Here is a 13,061-nt window from a genome sequence, read left to right on the forward strand (position 1 = left end):
TACAGCCGCTGCAGGGCCCGGCTCATCCCAGCCTACCGCAATGTTTTGCCCCTAGATCAGCACGATGTGATACACAGAGCTGTAACTGTTCCTGTCACACTAGGGAAAAAATCTCGACCCTGGGCTCCACAGCACTGGAGTATAAAACACACACACACACACACACACAAAAACACCAAAAAACCCCAGACCTTCCCCTTATCTTCAGCAAAAAATCCCCACAATGTCCTCAGTACTTCCAAGTCCATCCCTTAAAATGTTTTTCTTCATACAGAGAGGTGAAGAAGCAGCCTAACAGCCAAGGCAGGTCTAGAGCGCACTCTATTCAGACTTTGACACTCCCTGTTGCCACAAAGGGCTCTGGGGCTTCCCACACTTCAGGCCCACTGCAGCGGAACCAGGGCTGCTCCACAGCCTCTGCAGGGACCCAGGTCCCCGGCAAGCACCTGAGCAAAATTACCCTGGAATCCCCTGGAGCGAACCTCCTCAAGCCTTCCCAAGCTCCATAAGAGGCCACCAGGTCAAGTACAACAGAGCTATAAAAGTAGTGCACACACATCCATAGTCATATTTGGCACCAAGCAAGCCTGGATTTGTCACACTTTCAGCATCTGCAAAACCCAGGATACCTTTGCAAATAGAAGCTGCCCCCAGGGCAGCAATTCATGGAGCTGAAGCAGCAGGTGTTGAAGGGTGAATAATGTCACCAATGCCACAACATTGCTTCTGAATCTCTTCTGAGCAGCAGTTCACAGGCACTGAGCTGACATTCCTTCTCCTAACAAGTCATTTAGTTCCAACAAATTTAAAAAATCCAATTAAAAAGCAGAATCCTCTACCTAAAGCCATTCCTGTGCAGATTTCTGCACAGAAAAAGCATTTATTTTCCTTAGAGTTCACATTTGTTCCCTTCAAAACAGATAACAAAATGGAGAAGGATGCAAATCAAAGCCTTCTTTCCCTTCTATGAATTTATTCTGGTTCCTACAAAGCAAGAAGTCATGTAGACTGTAGACATCGGAACATAATTATGGGGCGGTATACAATTCTCAAATGCAAGCACATCTCCCAGAAAACTTAATTTTTTTTTTCCAAAGCTAATACAAAGCTAATACAGAAGCTAATAATACAAAGCTAATAATATAATGAAATAGTTCTGACCTGACCAACACTATCGACTGGCTTCCAAAATATCACCAGTTGCAGAACTTCACCTTGTAGGTATGCAAGCTCTCTGTAGTTGCTGCTCACAGAATACAAGCATGCTAAACATTTCATTTCTGTACCTCCACACCGGCTGTTACCAGAGCCTTTCCGGATTCCCTGCTGAGACTAGTTCTCCCTACTTTAATATCCCTTAGGACTTGCTCCTGCCACAGGGAGCTGTGTATCTTCCTCCTCAACCTTTGCAGCTACAGCATCACTACTTGTCTCTCCGTATTAAACCTCAGCAGGCAGAAAGTGAAATTAGGCTGCTCAGGTTGTATTTAAGTAGCTGCTCCTTACCTTTCTTTTTATGAAGGAGGACCAGCTGAAAATACGTGCATGTCGGTCATCCACCCTTGCTATCCATAATAAGTTTGTCAGTAGTTACTGAACATTGATCTGTGCAACATTAAGAGGAGGCAATGGAGACCCTGATCCCATGGGTGGTTTTCTCAGCATTAGTTTCCAAATGAGTTTAAAGCTGATACAAAGAAGTACAGCTGCAGTGCCACCCCAGCTCTTGGGGAAGCGAGCAGATTCAGAGAATGCAAGCCATTGAAAAACCCATAAGAAGAACTAGATAATCTCCCTGAAACAGCTCACTGAGAGCAGGGCCACAGCAGCCTTCGCTCCACTTCAGCTGCTGTGTGATCACATCCTTTCCAGTGAAACTGGTTCAGGTGTTCTTTGCTTATTGCACAGCAGAAAAAGGCAGAGTCCTTTTAACCTTGCTTAATTAATGTTGTGACTTATCACACAGATCCCAAACAGTTACTCTGTACAACTAGAAAAAGAAGACAAAGGCAGGAGTGTATAGGTGGCTTAAGCCAGGTTTGCCAGCACCCAAGGCATTTGCGGAATAACAGCTGGAGCGGAGGGCAGGCACCCAACAGGGAGTAGGTGTCTTCTCCCCTTGCACTCTTCAAGGGGCCACACACAACACTCTCAAATCTGATCCTTGGCAGCACACATTTCAGTTTTGCGCTTTCAGGCACGGAGAAATGCTGTTTCACAAACAGAGACCGATGCTGTGTCCAGTACTACCATTGCTTTCACTAAACACAGAATTAGGATGCTACTGCAATCCAGTTTCTATCACGAGTAATACAACTGAAGTCAATGGTATTTTATGTGGATAAAACGGATCCAAGGCTTAAAATAAGTACATAGAATTCAAACACTGTTTGCTATGTACTGTCACTTTTGCACTGTTTTGCTCTTGAAAATGTAATTTGGTGGGCAATATAAATAAACAGAATTTGGTTTAAGTAATTTCCTTTAAAGTAGAATACCTTCAGTTAGCCGCTATGAGAACAAGCCTTTATGCTATAATGTTCCTTTAGCAAATGCCCTGAACTTTTGGGACAGCAATGTAGAGAAAAAGAAGTTAGAAATCCTTTTTTAAAGTCTTTTGGGAGATGGAGGAGGCTATAACTGCTTAGTATGTTTTAACGAGTTAACAAACCATTGCTGTTTAAAGATATAATATATAATCCAGTTCATTACTATGAGATATGTAAAATGTATATACTACTTACAGATTTTGTAACAGAATTATCATTTTATTTCTACTTTGCAGACCATGAAATTACCACAGACCTAGTATTGTTAACTACCTAGGAGTTGAGAGTCTAGCAGTTTCATCAAACTGAGCATAACTTTGGCCTCATATTTATCAGCCCAGGTATATTAATTTACCTTTCCCCTTTTTAATTAAGACTTGTTAGGGAGGATATTCACACACAAAGCCATTGTTTGTCTCTCACAACTGCTTCACTTTTGACTTTTAAAATCCATGAGAGTGAAGAACCTCTAATTTACTGGCGTTGTAGACTCCCTTCTAGATCAGGTAAGCCGATACAAACTATTTTAGATATTTTGCAGTCAAATCTGATTATTTTTTAGTCTATTTATTTTTATGAAACAGGAATGCACTTTGCTGTTTTTAAAATCTAGGCAGTGAAAGACATGCAGGTTCTGTAGCCTCAAGATGTCTAAATAAGTAACTTTCAGGTGTTTTATGAGCTTTAAAATCTCTGAGGGTTTGGGACAGCACCTGCCCAAAGTATGCCTCTTGTAAAATGGGAATTAAATTCAGATCCCACCCTAGATTTCTTCCGTGCACTCAGCTTGACCATTTTCTCTGAGGCATCTGCTTTCACCAGCTCTAGTTCCTCTTCTAAGGATCCAACTCCCCCCCGTAACCTGTATCTCTTTAACTGTGCTCCATGCACAAACACAGCACAGAGGTCCCTCCAGCCTGATGCTCCTTGATGTTGTCTGAACCACTGAGAGAGTCCTCGTGTGCAGGATCTGCCAGGGCAGCACCGGGAGGTATCAGTGCTGCTGCCACTGCTGATGGCAGCAGACAAAAAAATTAGGGTTGGGGTTGCCTGCTCTGCCCATGACAAGAACAGACCCAAGAGTAAAAGCTACCATGAGCTACGGTCAGCTGAGAATAAAGTCTTCTATACCATAGCTCTAGTGGGAGACCAGTTTTGTCTGTGAATATAATCAAGAGATTTAATCTGCCACCTCCTTTCCTTCATCCGTAACATAGAGCCATTAGTACTTAAAACATGTCAAAGATTTCAGTAGGATACACATTGTGACTCAGGCCCAGCACGAGGTAGCCAGCTTGCCAGGGGCCTGCAAGTCCTCAGAAGAAACAGGCAATTGTGTTCTTCTCAGGTTTTCCATTTGGGGTAGATAGCTGTAGTGCCTGGAACAAGTTGTCTAGAGTCTTTATATGATCTGCCAAGTCATCTAATCTTCACTGGACAGAAACTGGCACTAGGCAGCACTAGCTGTTCTGTGATAATCAGATCCACACATTAAATCTCCTCTAGATCTTAAATAACTTCAGAAATAGTAAGTTGGAAGTTCTGTATCCACATTCTAGGAATAAAAAAAGTGTAGAGTTGGGGAACTGTTTTCTACAAAAGAGAAAACTACAAAAGAGAAAACAGAAAAAAATTGTGGTGTGCTCCAAAGAATGAGCCCACACGAGATCCCTCAGAGTAGCCTTTGTCAACAGGACATCTGTATCATATCATGAGAGATAGGGACTGGGTATATTTGATGGATGGGGAAAAAATGTATTTATTCATGGTCCTTCAGTAATGTGGGACCAAAAATGTTGCAAGCAGATCTGGCAGGAGATGATGCAAGGATTAACCCTGTTTTCCAGTTAGTCACAGATGACCTTAGTTGCTTGTAAAATAAATATGTTTCTCTATTTTTGTAGATAATTTCTTCCATAACTGACTTTCCCATTGGCATAACTTGAGGCTTCAGCTTCTTATGAACTTCCACTTCATTCATGCAGAAGTAATAGGATTAAAGTCTCCTAACTCAAGTGTTTTGCAGTATTCAAGAATAAAATGGCCTAAGACACCAAAGATTTTTATGGTTTAGAGTCTTGTGTAATCTCTGATTTGACACATTTACATTTTTCAAATGTAAAATAAAACTAAAAAAAAAAACCCCAAAAATCTTAGAAACAAAATTCAAAAGAATGGGATATATCCACATTGTTTCTACTGTTAAAATGCATTGACGTCATGATCCTTTCATTCTCATCATCTAGCTCTGTTGCATGCCTTGATGTTCCATGAGGATGCCACTGGAATAGTCTTTCAACTTAACTGAATGATTTTACCCTAGTTTTCACCAGCTGAGGGTCTGTCTCTGCCAAATGCAGCAAATGAGGAGATATCTGGCACCTTAAGAGATGATTTTTAGATGTAATGTAAGTAGACTATAATAATCCATTACTCCAGATAGAGCAAAAATTATGTTATTCCCTTTGAGGCATCTCACTGATCCTAAAGTCAGGAATCTGAATTATCACTTCCAGAACATCAGGAAAGGACTGGCAGATTTCCATGGGGAATACATGCTAAATATATTGCTAAATATTCTAGCAACTGCTCGGGGAAATAGGTGGCCAATTAAAGGCAGATGAGATGCAAGCAAACAAAAGCCGGCATAGAGAAAGCAGGGGATAAAGGTGATCTAGAAGGAAGCTGGAGAAGGACTTCTCACAAGGGCATGTAGTGATAGGACAAGGTGTAATGGCTTTAAACTGAAAGAGTTGGGGGTTTTTTGGGTTATCATGTGGTTTAAATTAAAGCATTCTCTTGATCCCAAACATTAGGTGCCATGGTTTTCTAACTCTTTCTTTACAAAACTCAAGTTGATAAAATAAGTGCTTGAATATACACATATTTCCCAGTCCTAAGAATCAGTTTCCTCTTTCGGGGCAAGCAGGGGTTTGTGGACTGCTGCTGCATCTACTCCTGAGAATGCTAAAGCTGCTGTGTTGCTCCCACATCTGGCTCTGGGACTTTTTTGTGTGATCAGCTAAAAAGCAGGTGCTTGAGCTCTTGTTCCCATGCTCTTCTTCCAGAGCTGCTTGGCACTGCAGAGCTGCCACAAAGCAGATTCTGGTCAACACCCCAAAAAAAAAAAAAATTTTCAATGGAGCTGCTCCATCATATCTGCCCCTCATTTCCACCAACACCTGGCAGCCAAACTGGCTGCATAGTGACAAAGGTTTCCATCACATATTTGCTCTTCCACTGTCATCCGAACGCAAACACGTTCTCACTTGTCTTGTGTAACAGATACTGTGCAAAGCCCTTCACTGAATGGGTTTCAATGCTAGGAAAATGAATGGCAATCTTCATCACTGTCAAGTTTCACATCCTCAGAAAAGATGTTGTGAAACACTAAAAATACCTACCAAGTCTTCAGAATAATTCAAGCCAATAGCCAGTTTCATAAAATACTGATGGAAACTATAGTACTGCCCTGGACAGAAGAAAACTTTCCTGAGGAATATGCTCAGCACCTACTCATATTCTCCGAACTCTGGCTTGAAGAGAAAAACAACCTTACTTGGTAGGAAAAAATGAGGTGACAAACAACAATAAAGTATTTCCTCTCTCCGTGTAATCTTTCACAGCTCTGTTATTGAAAAAAGTTCTACAAATTGCACTATGCATCTATTTCTAAACAGCATTTCAGTAAGTTAAAGAAACATTCTGCTCTAACTTGCATCCATAAAAGAATCATTAAATTCAACAGTGTTTTTAGTGTCACTGAGGATACAATTCATCAGGAATGCTCAGGGCTTATTTGACCTATAGATGAAGGGATTAGATCTGAAAAGCAGCCACAACACAAACCTCTAAGGCAGTGACATCTCCCCTCTGTGGTCTGGAGAATAAAAATTGTGATCCTTAAGGACAAATGTTAAGATGAAAATCAGCATTAGCTGTGATTCTTGAGCCGCGTGCCTTTAACTCAACTGATGCATTCAATCGGTTCTCTCACAGCAGGAAAACTTTCCGCCTTAGCCTTCCTTCACAGGCCTCCTACTGATCCTCTCCAGCAGAGCCCAAAGTGCTCCGAGCTGCCGCTGGCTGCCCTTTCCTTTCTCCAGCAGCTGCCTTCAGTTGTATATGGCATTGCAACACCGAGAGGGATTTTTTAATTTTTTTTTTTTTAATTGTCTTATAGCTGTAGAGTTTTTGGCACGCTGGGGTCACATTTTCAAGTGTTGCCCTGACACCACAAGAGCTAGCAGTGCACCTTGCAAAAAGCTGAGAGTCTCAAAGTATCATTTGGGTCCCAGAGCTCAGGTTTTGGCTGCAACAGCAAACGTCATTTATATCACTCTGAGGGTCAGCAACAGCAAGAAGTGGAGCCTATGTCTCAAGCACCTTCTTGTCTCTTTTTCTGGCCTGCCCCTGGCAGCAGCATCTGCAGGGAGAGGGGGGAAAGGTGGGCATATTGCCTTATTGTCTTCTGTTTCAGTCTAGTTTTTCCTCCATAAAAGTAGTTTTGTTCACAAAGTTATTCAAGGATAATTCTGAAAAGGCAGCAAACGTTAAGATTTCAAGTGACTGAAATAATTTCCTTGGTCGGAAGCGGCTGTTACTTTCTCTGCAATCCTCTCAATGTACAGAAACACCTCCTTAATTCATGGGCTTCAAAATACCTATGGATCATGAGGCATTTGTTTAAAGACTGTAAGTTATTGTCTTTAGTAAATAAAAAGCTACAGCTACAGTCTTTTGTTTTGAGCATAATTTTTGTCATCTCAGAAGAAACAAGGTAAGGAACCATGCCACAATTACCAGGAGAACACCATATCTATTCCAACTTAAAAAGAGGAAACCCAAAGGAATATCATTTGCAAGCACCAGCAGCTGAATTGATTCATACACTTCTATATTCAATAAGCAACATAGTTTAAAATATGTTAATTTTTTACTTTTTCAGCTATGACTAAAGCAATTAGTAGAACTCATTAGCCGAGTGACATTTTACAAATTAATGATTTACTCTTGTAAACTGATAGAAATGCATAGTAAATAAATCTTGATTTAAATGAGATCAGGAAATCAGTCCTAGCATACATTAAATCAGCATTCATGGTTTTAAAAACAGAAGTGTTGAGAAAATTATTATCTTCTGTTTCAGTCTAGTTTTTACTCCATAAAAGTAGTTTTGTTCACAAAGTTATTCAAGGATAATTTTGAAAAGGCAACAAACATTAAGATTTCAAGTGACTGAAATAATGGAAATGTGCATATGAAGCAGGGCTGAAGTTCCCTCAGTGGATTTCCATTACTAAAGACATTGTTATATTTTAATATACTCAGGAATAATCCTTCGTCTCACTGGAGTAAGAGTAAAAAAGTGAAAAACATCCAGAAGTCTCTAGTGTATCCATTGCAATTTAGAGATCTGGGTTTTGATATCTGGTCAAGGTGGCACTTTAGTGTAGATAGCTCTATAGCACAGTAGACACTGAAGAGAAGAGCAGCTTTAAAATTAAATCCCTTGAGCAAAATCGGAAGCCTGGCTTTATATTTCATTATTATCTTTAAGAAGCAAGATTAAGAGAAATTCTATCCCCATTAATCTCAGTGTAGTCATGATTGTGCCACACATGATTCCGTTCTCCTCCAAACAGTCTCACTGGCAGGGTGACTGCTTTCAGTAAGGCAGCCGTCCTTGCATTTTGCTACTGAAGAATAATAAAAATTTTGATTTTTCCAGTTCAGTCAGTGAAAGGAAGACCTACCTGAGATCAATAAGAAAGCTTTGGTATATTACTGAGCTTCCTCACATTATGTCGCTATTGTGATCTCAGGTTTAACTAATGAAAACCATCACACCATTCAAGCACTACCCTCCTTCCCAAGACACAGGCATCTTATACTCATTCTAGCACTCTGAAAGAATGTTTTTCAGAACCTAAACCAATTTATTGCATTTACCTTAAAAAATAAGCTATACATAAGTGTTTCTGTGTTACACATAGAACGAGTTTGATAACAGCTCAAAATACAACCCGTGCAGTGGAACCCACACAAGCCATAGGTATTGAGTATTACTTCCAGTGAACAGGAACTCCGTCAATAAATCCAAACACTAAATTATTCTATTTTTATATTGGCACCTTGTGTGCTTGTCCTGAAACAACACACAGTGTAAGTAACTACCAAAAAAGTTAATCTGAACCTCTGCTGTATTCTGCTGCTGAAGCGAGCAAAGTATTGAGAAGTGAAATCAAAGTGAAGCTGAGCTGATATTTCAAGAAACAGTATCACTTCCTAACATTAAGAACTTTTCCCAAACATCAAGAAATTGCACTCACAGACATAGTTTAGGGACCCGCCCCATCCTGAAGGAAGGCATATAATTCCAAGAGGTGTCCCCAGCTACTTAGTAAAGAAAGCCAGGATTAAAGTTTTAAAAGCATATTAATCAAGGAACACATAATCCTCACCGTTACGAAAAAGCCGACATTTCAAGGCACAGGTCCCTAAGGAATTTGTATCTCAGCAAAAACTAGTCATGGTCATATATAGTCATTGGCTCCTGGTCCCCCCAATAGCCAACTCCTTCAGTGGTCTCGCACACAGAGGTTGACTGAGAGAACCCTAGATCCCGCAGGCTCTCCTGTAACTGGCTTAGACCTCCTGGCACCTCCGGGGTACAGCTCTAAAGAAAGGCCAGTCCACCGACTACGGGACAGAGGAACAGACTCTTAGAAGCAGAATGCACTAGATGGCAGCAGTGCTCAACTCGTTTAGTTTGAATGTAGAAGCAGAGCGCTCACCTTCATTCTGGGCTGTAATTTCTATGTATTTCCCGCGGCATCCGAGACAGGAATTCAATACTAAAGGCAACGTAGATAATTCTCACAAAGCTGTTGTGAAAATGCTCAGTGAATACAGTAGGCAACAGCAGAATCAAGCAATCCTCCAAGGTCCCACTACCATAAGAAAAGACATGAGGAGTACTAATATGACAGAATCACTGTGTTTTCAGCGTCAGACACAAAACTTGTGCAGAACTAGAGAGGTATGCAATGCTCCTGTCGCATTTCCCACCTCCTACTTCCACAGGGCTGGGCAATGCCAACCTCTGCCCCTCTGCCTGCTGCACCACTGCTGTGCTCAAAAGGATGGGGCAGGGAAGGCAGCTGGGGTCTATATCAGACCCAATAGTGTTGAAAACAGCCATGTGTCCAAAAACAGCTTTATCACCTTCACTTGCTACCCAACGCCCTGCCAAGCTTTAAAGTGTCCAGAATCTTGCCTTGAGGGGTTTCTTCATCCTCTGGACAACAGATATTTTACTTATATCTGCCAACAACAGCTTGACTGTGGAAGAAGGTAGGGGGCCGGTTAGCTCAACCAGTTGAGCATAGTGCTAACAACACCAAGGTCATGGGTTCGATTCCCCTTCGGTCCCCATGTGTTGCCTGATCTAGTTGAGAGGTGGCGTCCCTGGTGACAGGGAGGCCGGATTAAAATGATCTCTAAGGTCCCTTCCAGCCTAGGCCATTCTATGATTCTATGAAGTGACCGTCATGACCTTGGATCCCTCCAAAGCACTACCTTCCCTGACTGAGGTTTCTTACTTGCGACTGCCAGTGGCTCCCAGACTGCAGTCTTGATGCAAGACAGACATCTCTACAGCACCATCAGCTGGGTCACTACCATGGTGCACATTGCCAGGGATGACAGCACAGATTTGAAAAACACAGGGATGCTGTTTGGAGAAAGAGGGTGGCTGATCTTACTCAGCCCAGTGAGTAGCAATTTCACTCAGCTGTATGACTTCAATAAATGCAAGCTCACCCTGCAGTTAGCAGCCTGGAGATCTCAGCAGTCCTGCGCTGTGGAGAACCTCACAGGAGACCTCCAGAATAAAATTTGTTACACTGACAAACATGAAAGTCTGACTTTGAAGGCCCAAGTCAGGGAAAAGGTCCACTCCCTTGGTGACAGTGAGCAACCCCCACGTCCCAGCTTTCAGTGCATATGTATTAACAGCAAGATTTGCAGATGATAGAAACACTAAGTACCTCTTGTGTACAGTTCTGGAGCAGCAGTATTTCTCTGAATTTGCAGACACCTGATTTCAGTGATGTCTACTGTTGCCATGGACATTCCTGACAACCTAAGTGGTTGTACCGATGTGGCTCCCTTGACTGCACTCATAGCAGCATTCTGCCTACCTACAAAGGAACTGTAAAAAACGTTAGAGTCTGTGACAAAGGCCTCACTCAGGAACCAGCACTGAGAAATAATTTCAGTTGTACTATCAGCCATCACACACAACTCACACTTACATGCCAGAAGAGTTATAGAGCAGGACAATCTATGGATCAAATGTAACTTTGCAAATGTAGGATGGTCTGTTCTGGCACATAACAAAAATCCTTGGATGCATATTTTTGAGTAACAGGAAAACAACAAGTTCAGGAGCATGTCTCTGCTGAATTTGTTCTACTAGAAATAAATGGAATACACAACTACAATTATCTTTTGGCTGCACATGATAGCAACGGCATTTCTCACAGTCAAAACTGGACTTTTTTGCAAGAGTAACAAGAGTCTCTAGATCCACATACCACACGGACCAGAAGAAACTAGATGAGCTGTACAGGTGTGAATGGACCTGAATTAAAGTGGCCCTCAGTCAAGCATCAGGTTCTTGATAGAGATAGAAATAAGATCATTATCCCTCCTTATAGTCATCTACATACCTTTAAAGCCATTCTAGCAGTTACACTTTATAGTTATTGTAATTTATCTCTAACCTCAGTATACATCTGTGGTGCTTTTCCCAGGAACCACCTATATTCTTGGGCATCACTGATAGTCTTCCTGACTTTACTTGTGATTTTTGCAAGATTCTCCCTAACTATCATGCTAAAAAGTGATACCCAAAAGTATTTTGTATTGAATTTTTGACAATTTCTGGGAAATCTAACAGAAATCTGGGTTTTTTTAAGAAAGTTTTGAGTTTGTTATGAAAATGTGACAGAGAAACTAGGAAACTAGCTTACTGTCCTTTTTTTAATTAGAAAGCTAAAATTTCACTATTTTGAAATTGAAAAAGTGAATTTTACAACTTTTTCCCTCATCCTTCATTCTAAATTTTTCACTGACCCTATGTGGTTAGTCCTATTTGTTTCACTGCAGATAAAAAAAATCTTTCCAGTACAAGCACATGATTTCAGAAACACTGCAGCTTTTAAATTTAATTTTAGAAAACAGCTTTTAAATTAAGTGGACTCCAGAGAATTTCTTACCAATTAGTATCAATCCAGGCTGTGTGACGGAGACAAACTATCTCCAAACTTCCAAACTTGAAATTCTAACCAACTCCTACAGAAGGCACAGCTTTTCACTCATGCCGAGTATCAGTCTTAATAACTGTACTGTGAAAACCCAGCATCACCTTGTGCTGCTCTGCTCAGTTTCTTCCTTCTTGTCCAGTTTCAAATTGTGAAATCCCATCCCTCTCCTTCCCACAGCTTCTCTAAGCCTGGCCCCCTTCCTTTTCAGTCCTTCTGCCAAGTTTGCATGCTTTCCATAGTTTTGCCCAAATGACAGCAATCATATTTTAAAAAGCCAGATTTTGGTCCTTTTGGTTCAAAAAAGTAGCAGTTGAGTTCATTCCCTTGGTAACTGCTCCGCCTACAGGCACCGTTCAGACACCACCCTCGGCTTTCACCTGGAAAGCTCTGCCTAGCTCTGCTCCTCTTCCTCCTTCCCCTCCCAGTGGCTGGGTTTCCTCGCTCTTTCATTAGACGGGGTCAGCCTGTCCCCCACTGCACACTTCCTACATCCCCTCTTTAACTCCTCATGCCATGCAGCTTTCTCAGCACTCTTGTCAAGATGGTAGAACTCCCCAAAACTGCTTCATCTGAATTTCTGCACCATTCAGGCACTTATCCATTTCTATTATCTCCAGGTGGCATTCTTCAATATTCCAATGTAGCTTTAATTATAAGCTCTTCAGAGAGGTGACAGTTCATACAAGCAGGACATAGAATCATAGAACGGTCTAGGTTGGAAGGGAATTTCTAATTCATCCAACCATCTAATCCAACCTCCCTGCCATGGGCAGGGACACCTCTCAACTAGACCAGATTACTCAAGACCTCACCCAACCTGGCCTTGAACACATCCAGGGAGGGGGCACCCACAACTTCTCTGGGCAATTTATTCCAGAGTCTTGCCACCATCTTGCTGAAGAATTTTTTCCTAAGATCCAATCTAAATATCTTCTCCTTTAACTTAAATCTATTTGCCCTTGTCCTATCAGTGGACACTCTTGTAAAAAGTCCCTCCCCAGCCTTCCTGTAGGTTCCCTTCAGGTATTGGAAGGCAACTATAAGTTTCCCCCAGTCTTCTCTTTCCAAGGCTGAACAATCCCAGTTCCCTTAGCCTATCCCTAACACCTCTAGATACTTCATTCCCAAACTATGCCTTCATAAATTCTGCATGCTTTCTATATCAGGTTCACAACTTACT

Source organism: Apaloderma vittatum, unplaced genomic scaffold (assembly GCF_000703405.1).
Source record: "Apaloderma vittatum isolate BGI_N311 unplaced genomic scaffold, ASM70340v1 scaffold36866, whole genome shotgun sequence".
NCBI lineage: Eukaryota > Metazoa > Chordata > Aves > Trogoniformes > Trogonidae > Apaloderma > Apaloderma vittatum.